Below are 9,349 nucleotides of genomic sequence, written 5' to 3'. Positions count from 1 at the left end.
TGGTTTGTAATGACAAGATGACGGTGTGTAAACAAAGACAAAATTGACATTTTTGGGTAAACTATTCCTTTAAACATAGTTCACCGTAAAATTTAAATTCTGTTATTAATCAAATGACTTTTCTTCCATGTATAACTTTCTTGTATGATTTTCTTACATCAAACACAAAAGATGTTTTGAGGTCGATGGTCACGTTTTTAATCATGTTTCAAGAGGACAAAAGTAGGCTATAGAAAAGTAGTTTCTTCTACACGCGGGAAAAGAGTTCATGTGACTACATTGATATGGTAGGCTATGTTCAAAAATTTGAATAGATGGAAATTTAATAAGTTTTTGTAATCCCAGTCTGTTTTTGTGTATTCAGAATGGTCTTGTTCTGACGTCATGGTGACAGAAGAAGTCATATGGACTTTTTTTGGTCCTGTGGGGAGGCTTAAAGGCACCTGGTTTCAATATACTTTTGTTAAAGAAGCATGAGCATTCTTTAAAATGTTAAGTTGTTGGTCCGTGGAAGAAAGTGATGCTGAATTGAATTAGCTTGAAGGATGAGTAGGCCTAAAACGATGACAGAATTGGTGGACTGAATGCCTGGAGGAACAATAGTGTAGGCCTATATGCAATTGAAGCAGCTTACAAATTGTTAGTTATTGCAAGCATGCAAACTCATGCAGTGTATAATGATATTCCAAGTCAAAGTTTGAAACTAAATTGAATTTAGTTCTTGAGCTGAAAAATCCAAATTGAAATAGTTTGATACGCCTGCATAAGTTATCGAGCATCAGTTATTAAGTCTGACAGAATGCGCTTCAGGTATCAGATGAATTTCAATGACTTTGAGTTCAGTTTGTGTGTATCTGTTGGTGGGAGATTAGAAACTCGTACAGAATGTCAGAGTGGCTGAGATTCACCATGACAGTTTTACAGTGTGTTTCATAATGACAGCTAAAGTGCGCCCCCTGCTGGCACCACATAGCGCTGCACTTTCCCACTTCTAATTCTACTTCAGGTGTGGCAGTCAACAATTGTACAGAAAATATCATATGCATATTATAAAATGTGCATAGACTCTGTAATCATAATTTCTGCTTGTCCAAAAGTTATAGAAACAGACTATGCCACAGAAATGTGCCATGAAAAGCTAAACACGGATGTTAAAGATTCTTTGTAGAATCAGAGATGCTAATGAGAACTTTTAGTTTTAGGAGTGTGTTGATGTGATGGCGATATTAGGCTTTTCCACCGGTACAACAGAAAATTGCTTATTTTACTTTACCTGCCTCTGAAGGAAAGTGCCCACATGCTGCAGGATATGAGGCTTTCATCTGTGTTTTCTTCTTTAAAAATGCTGGACGTGCTTTTGCCCTTTGTGTGTAATAGCATAATGCACGAGAGTAGGAGGAAGATCTTTTTTCCATTCCTTAATACCCATCATTACTATGCAATAGTCTGCTTTGTGACCGCACAATTTAGAACTGGCTGGGCTTTCTGATATTACTTTGCTTTGTGTAACACACGACCCCCTACAGCACTGCACAGAAGGCGTCATTTTTGAATTTTGATTGTTCCTTTATAGTGGGGTTTTTTGGCCCTTTTTGGAGCATGACAGCGCTGTGAACAGTCATTATATGGCAAAAGCTGTGTAACGATTGTTCAAAAATGTCTACTTTTGTGTTCCGTAGAAAATAACAGCATATAGACTTTGAAGGACTATTTCAATTTTTAGCTGAACTATTTCTTTACCATGCACTGTGTTAGCAAGGGAAATATTTTTGACTGAATGTAATTTTTTTAAATTGTTAATTAGATGTGAAAAATGTCAATTATTTCTGTGCTCTAGAAAATATTAAGCCATTTTAAACATTTTAATGTGTTTTCTGAAGAAAAATAAGTGCTTGATTGCAAAACTCAACATATACAAAACTTAAAGTTATTTGTATAATGAGATAATAAATATTAATGGAATTATACTCAAGTCACCTATATATTATGCATTTCAATGTACATATTCAATGCAATATGCAAACACAATAATCTTATTACTATGTCTTCTCATTCACCATCCACCACAGTAATCACTCAAGTTATTCCATTTCCCAAAACCAAATTGCTATATTTTGAAAGAAAAAACTCAATTTTAAAGCAATTAACTTTCATGTAAAGCGGAAACCACTAAAACCTGTGGATAATGTGTGGAAATTGCTTTTCCTCAAGAAAATGTGATTGACTGTGTCACAACGTGACGGTGCCCCCGCTGTGTGGCTTTTTTTTAGAGATGAAGTCTGAAAAAAGGAATTGATGAAAAAAAAAAGCTCCACAGCTGAGGCTTGATGAATGCCATCTTATCAAAGGCAACACGTCTTGTGTAAGAGAAATAGTATTTACAGAAATCTTGAAGGTGTGAGAAGTGTTGTATTGCTGTCAGGCTTATGCATTACGCATCCTAAATCTGGCTTTACAATTGTGCACCTATTGCCTTTCTGATCTAAACCTCTCTGCACTTTGAACCAATGAAATAATGAAAACGTATTGTTCCACAAATGTGGGCCTTGATTTTGAAGGAGACATCTGTGATGTTACTCATCGTGTCATTTTGTCAGGTAGCACTGTTCAAACTGGCACAATGCATAATAATTGATTTTTTAAAGACAAAGTCTGCTTTAGACAGGGTTAAATGGAGACTCCCTCCCAAGAGGCTAAATCAAACTGACAGCGTGAGATGCTGACAAAAGGTTTTCACAGCACTTGTCAGTTCACCAAATCCATGTTAACATTAAGGCCTAATAGCTGGGAGGTTAGACTTGTACGGTAATTAGTAGGTCAGGAATGCGCTGTATGTGACAGGCAGAAGAGGAGTGCGTGACTGGTATAATTGTGCGTGTTTCTGGAAGAGTGCAAAAGATGTACTTCATATCAGCTCAAGCGATGTCAGGTGGTGGGTGGAACGATCTCGCTCTCTGTCTAAAAGCTGTGAGATAACACCTAATTAGTGGTTACAACATGAACACATACCCTCTATAGACTACACAGAGCAGCTGGGGATGTTTACATACACTTAAACAAACAGCTCAGTTGGTAAAATCAAGAAAAAAGTCCTGTTTTCAGTACAGTTCATCTATTGGTAAAGAAATGAAAATGAATTCATTTGAATAATGTTTTCAAGTTTCGTTAGAAAGAAACTTTGGTTTATTGGAAGCCCGGTTTTGATGGTCTTAAATTCTTCATCTGTGTTGCCACCTGTATTATTATGGTGATTAACAGTATATTTTAAGGCATAAAAGAAACTTTCGGTTCAATTCGTAGAGCAAGTTGATTATACAAACATGTATGAACTGCAAAATGTAACGGAGCTGGAGAGCAAAAGTCAAGCAAAGTTTTTGTACACTTCGGCATCTAAAAGGGATACACATCTAATAGAAGACCTCTGTCATATATATGTATGTGTATATACCGTGCCCTCCATAAGTATTGGAACAGTAAAGACAAAATTGCTCTGTTGGCTGTTGAGTCAAGACATTTGCAAATATGATTAAAAGATGAATATGAGACAAAACTACAGAATGTCACGTTTTATTATTAGCCGTTTCAACACATACATGTTTTACCAAATAAAAAGAACAGCACTTTTAGAGTTCATCCCACTCTTTGATGTGAGCATAAGTATTGGGACAGTTGAACATAAGGCAGATATAAAAGATTAAAAGCTATTATTTAGTTGCAGATCCCTTGCACACAATCACAGCAGTGAGTCTGTGACCCATAGACATCACCAGACTCTTGGTCTCATCCTTTGAAATACTTTTCCCAGCCTTTAATGAAGCCAATCCCAATTGTTGCTTGTTTTGGGGAGTTTCTGCTTTACTCTCCTCTTCAGCTGGTGAAATTCATGTTCAATCAGATTTAAATCTGGAGATTGACTTGGGCAATCTAAGACTTTCCATTTCTTTGCCCTTATAAATTCCTTGACTGAACTGGCCGGGTGTTTTGGGTCATTGTCCTGATGCAATATGAAACACTTCCCAATGAATCTGGTGGCATTTTCTTGAATATTGGTAGGAAAGATGGCTTTGTACCCTTCCAAATTCATTCTGCTACTGTCATCATATATTAAGTCATCAGTAAAGTTGAGAGGGGCTGTTTCAGAGACAGCCATGCATGCCCATGCCATGACACCACCTCCACCATGCTTTACAGATGAGGCTGTATGCTTTAGAACATTTGCAGTTCCCTTTTTTTCTCGACATTTTTGCTTTCCTATCACTTAGATAAAGGTTCATCTTTGTCTCATCGGTCCATAAACACAGTTCCAAAACTCTTCTGGCTCACCTTTGTGCTTTTTTACAAACTCTAATCTTGCCTTTCTATTTTTGGTGCTGGTCAGAGGTTTGCATCTTGCTGTGTAGCATTCTGTGTCAAAGTCTCCTGAGGACAGTAGATTGTCAGAGCATCACCCCAGCTTTCTGGAAGTTGTTGGCGATTTTACAGACACGTCTTTTAGAATTCATTTTCACAGCTTTTATGATTTGTCTGTCATCAACTTTGTTTTCTCAGCCGATCAGGTAGTTGTTGTTTGCTGGTGTCACTGGTGGTTTCCAAACTCTTGATTTCTCCATGCCCTTTGTTTTTGCTATAGCTCTAATTGACTTCCTCTTTTCTTTTAGCATCCAAATTGCTTGCTTTTCTCTCAGAGTCAGCTCCCTCATCTTCATCCTGGTTTGTGTGTGTCATCATCGAATGCAAGATTCCGAATACAGAAGTAATGGATATAACTGCTTTTAATATCTGAAGAATTAATGCAACAGGACACAGCTGATCACTTAGAAAGACCTGTGAGGCAACTGTTCCAATACTTATGCTCACATCAGATAGAGGGATGAAACTCTAAAAGTGCTGAACTTCTTAGCTGGTAAAACATCTATGTGTTAAATCGCCCAATAATAAAATGTGACATTCTGTAGTTTTGTCTCATATTCATCTTTTAATCATATTTGTAAATGTCTTGACTCCACAGCCAACAGAGCAATTTTGTCTTTACTGTTCCAATACTTTTGGAGGGCACTGTATATATATATAATTTATTTTTTTTTTTTTCACTTTATATGATTTTTTAAAAAGGTTTCAAGGATTTCTTTTCTGTAGAGTGTAGTTTTTAGAAAAGGAATTTTGTCAAGGTAATAAAATAAAATTAGAGATAAAGATTTAATAAAGATTTGTTGGTTTATTTATTTATGATGTGTTTGGATATCTGAAAGCTGTGTAAAAATACCCATAAACTGCAACTCTGTCATTTCAACTGCACAATTACCTTTACACATACTCACGCAGCAACTCAACAATAAGTGCACATCTCTCACAGAACGTGCAAAAGCTTTCAGGAGATGCCGAAATACAGCTAACAGCCTTGCCATCTGATAATAAATATTTGCCATATGTCCTTCACAATATATATCCACGTCTGTGGTCTAATGCACTGTTACTTTGAAGCTTGGATGATAAACAGTTTTTCATCCTGTTACTTTACTTTGCTTCCACTTCTGGTCTTTTTACAACTCTAGGATCAAGGTTGTGTACTAAAAAAAAGTAACCTGACTGCTGCATTTGTTAGTGAATTCTTTTCTCCTTTTATTCTGTTTCACTTTGCTGACAGCATAAAGGAAAAGCTGCTATTATGATGAACCAAACGAAATCATTTTTGCATATCCCATATTTCATCTGTTTTCCAAATTCCTCTGCCATTACAGGGAGGTTTTGTGAGGAACATAGCCATTGTGACGTGAGCCTGTCCAAAAAGATAATGGTGTACCTGACATGCTGAGTGGGTGAAGTTGGCTCCTCTGCAGTGAATGGGTGCCGTCAGAATGAGAGTCCAAACAGTTGATAAAAACATCACAATATTCCACAAGTAATTCACATGACTCCACGTCTTGTGAAGCAAATAGCTGCTTATTTAAGAAACCAATCCATCATTAAAATGGTTTTTAACACTCTCCAGTGAAAAAGTCGGTCCTCTGCACAGTTATATATGCACAGTTCAAGCACTGTTTACAAGCGAAAACAGTTCTAAAGAAATATATTGGTGGATTTCGATGTAAGAGCACACCAGGGGATGCACTTTTTCACTTGAGGAAACATTATCTATTATGGACTTAAAAATAGATTTGTTTCTTACAAACACGCAGCTTTGTACGTCACAAGATGTTAATGGATTCACTGGGGACATGTGCGTTACTTGTGGAATATTGTTATGTTTTTATCAACTGTTTGGACTCTCATTCTGACGGCACCCATTCACTGTAGAGGATCCATTCGTGAGCAGTTGATGTAATGCTTAATTCCTCCATCTCTGTTGTGATGAAGAAACAAAATCATCTACAACTCGGATGGCCTGATGGTGAGTACATTTTCAGCATATGTTCCTTTTTGGGGAACCTATTCCTTTAAAGACAGAGGGAGGTCAATCTCACTGTCTAACACATGTGACAGTTCAGAAAGCAAGAAGTATTTTCTTTGAGCATCATACAGGGTTGCCAGGGGAACGGTGTCGTACACACTGAACAAGTAAATAGCATTATAGTTTGAAAGCTACAGAGAAGTGGGACTAAAAAATGTCATGTTGTTGACATCAAGTGCCCTTGAACAAAAACACAGACTGTGTTGTTCAGTTCATCTTCATCTCCCTGAGACACCAGGGGAATAAAACAATAATTACAGTCTAAATTGAACACAAAAAAGCAAATTAATTTAATTATTGTAAGGAGTCTGCTGTGCTTCTTTCGCACTGTGTAGTAATTATTATTTTTCTTTTGCTGTACAGTTGAGCAAAGGCTTGAGTCTGTATTTAATTGAATAAAATTGAACGAAGCAATGCCTTTAAAGACACCAAGTCAAAACTGTACTTTCAATGCATTTGAAAGATTCTCCATATCCAGCTTCTTTTTTTTTTTTTTCTTCCTGAAACTGATGCCAATCGATCTTCCTTATAACAAGGTGTGTGTGTGTGTGTGTGTGTGTGTGTGTGTGTGTTCACTGCTGTGTGTGTGCACGTTTGATGGGTTAAATGCAGAGCACGAATTCCGAGTATGGGTCACCATATTTGGCAGTATGTCACTTCACTAAAGTCTGTATAGGCCAATTACACAGTTTGCTTGTTGTCATGCTTTCATTGAACCAGAACCAGAACCAAAGGAGTGACAGAATGGGCAGTTTAAATGACACAAAAATATATCCCACAGAACATTTAGAGTTTTAATGATTAACTAGCTGGTTGCAAAGTGATATAATAGACAACATAATGTTGTATAGAATAGATGATGTATGACATAAACCAAAACATTGTATCATTTCATATGCCAAATATGTCTAAATTAGTGATTATTATATAATTTAATAAATATATATTGTGTGGGTTATATTTTTTTATTTAATATTTTTGCCATGAGTTCATTTTTAGCGGCATTAAGCCACCATGGTTACAATAATGAAAGCAGTTTGTTTGTTGGAATATTGAGTGATGTGCTCATCCATCTCTTTCAATAGATATTTTACTTTATTTAGATATGATCTTACCTATTTACAAGAGTTTGAACAGCTGTTTGTTTCATGCACACGCATGTAAATACAAAACTCTAGCTTCGGGATATAGAAACATTGATTCAAGTAATATGTATCAAGTAAGCTGCTGCCACTGATTTTCACAAATTTTAAGTGGAAGAAGTTTTTTTCCACAAGCACGTGGTATTGATCTTTACTCAGAAAACTGGATTACTGCATTTCCAACAAAATATTCAGTTTCTCTGGCTTATCCTGCAGCGGAATATATTTAAACCAGATTCACTTTTGAGAATAACAGACCCTTTTCTTGGTGGGATGTGCAGCATAAACACATTTGTTTCATCAGAATCAATTATAGAGGGACATTTCCAGATATTGTATTTGAGGTTTGTTGCCTTATGGACCATTTATACAAGAGATTCTTATGTCAGTCAAAACATTTTCCAGCCGTTAACCTGTGATCCTTAATTTGTTGATGAAAATAACCTGCAATTTCAGCTCAGTCAGTGTGACAATAAATCTGTTTCACGCCCCGAAAGTAATTTGTTGTTTGGTAGCTGGACTGTGAACGGCCAGGTCTCCTTGTCGCCTGATGTCTCTTCTAAAATAAACAATGGAAATTAATGTGGCATGACCTCCAATAAGTGGATTCATTGAAGATGTCACTTGGACAATGAGTTCCAGAAGGTGCCCATCAAATCTGGTATGCTGAACCATGCCTGGACTAATATTTTCATATTTATAACATGTTTTCACTGACTTATTAAAGATGTGATTTCATTAAGGAAACACTTTAATTATACACAGAATACTTAATTCTGATTGGTCAGTTGCACCATTTAGTGCTAAACTGGATATTTGACCGTTGTCCATGGCAACATACCCCTGTCTCCTGTAACACTTTTCATGCCAATGTAATTTAGAACAGCTCAATGATGCCACCTTGTGGCTGTAAAATGGTAAAATAGTAAAATGGCATTGGAGGGCATTAATTAGAATTTAATTGAATTTGAACTAATTTTATATACAGTCAAACCAAAAATTATTCAGACACCTTCAACATTTCTAACATTACCATAGTTTATTCACTATACCCACGGTGGCCCAGAGAGCTCAACGCGCTGCAACTTCAGAAAACACATGCAAATAGAAAAAGCACCAGCAAATCAAGAAAACATCTTCATCAGTTTGACAACACACGCGCAAAGTTTTAGTGGTAGTCCACTGTACGAAGAATTTCTGGGTATAATATGTCACACTTTACTTTATTTTGCCATCCTCACTTACATAAATGAACTTACATGAGCTATAGTGTCCTGCACCCACTAGTAAAAAAATATATCAAAAATGATGTCTGAATAATTTTTGGTTTGATTGTATATGGTGAGCATAAAGCCTTTGATACACAGCTAGACACAAAGAGCAGGAAAGGATAACTTAGTATGCTATTATGTAAACAAACTATCACAGTAAAATAAATTTGACTAGCAAATTACTTTATATATAAATATAAATATATGTTTATGGTTTATTAAAGCAACATCTATTATTGGTTGTACTTTACAAAGTGGAAAGCATGCCCAAAAATCTTATCCATCAAAAAAAAATATTATTTTTCAGCAAGAATGCAATTGATCAAAAGTGACAGTAAAGCCATTTATAATGTTATAAAACCTTTCAATTTCAACTAAATGCTGTTCTTTTGAACATTATATTCACCAAAGTATTCTGAAAAATTACATTTTCATCCAAAATCACATCCAAAAACTGGCAGGAGAGAAACAGATTGTACCATTTGCAC

The sequence above is a fragment of the Barbus barbus genome (assembly GCF_936440315.1).
Source record: "Barbus barbus genome assembly, chromosome: 21".
Classification (NCBI taxonomy): Eukaryota; Metazoa; Chordata; class Actinopteri; order Cypriniformes; family Cyprinidae; genus Barbus; species Barbus barbus.
The sequence above is the reverse complement of the archived record's forward strand: the minus strand, read 5'-3'. Positions refer to the sequence as shown.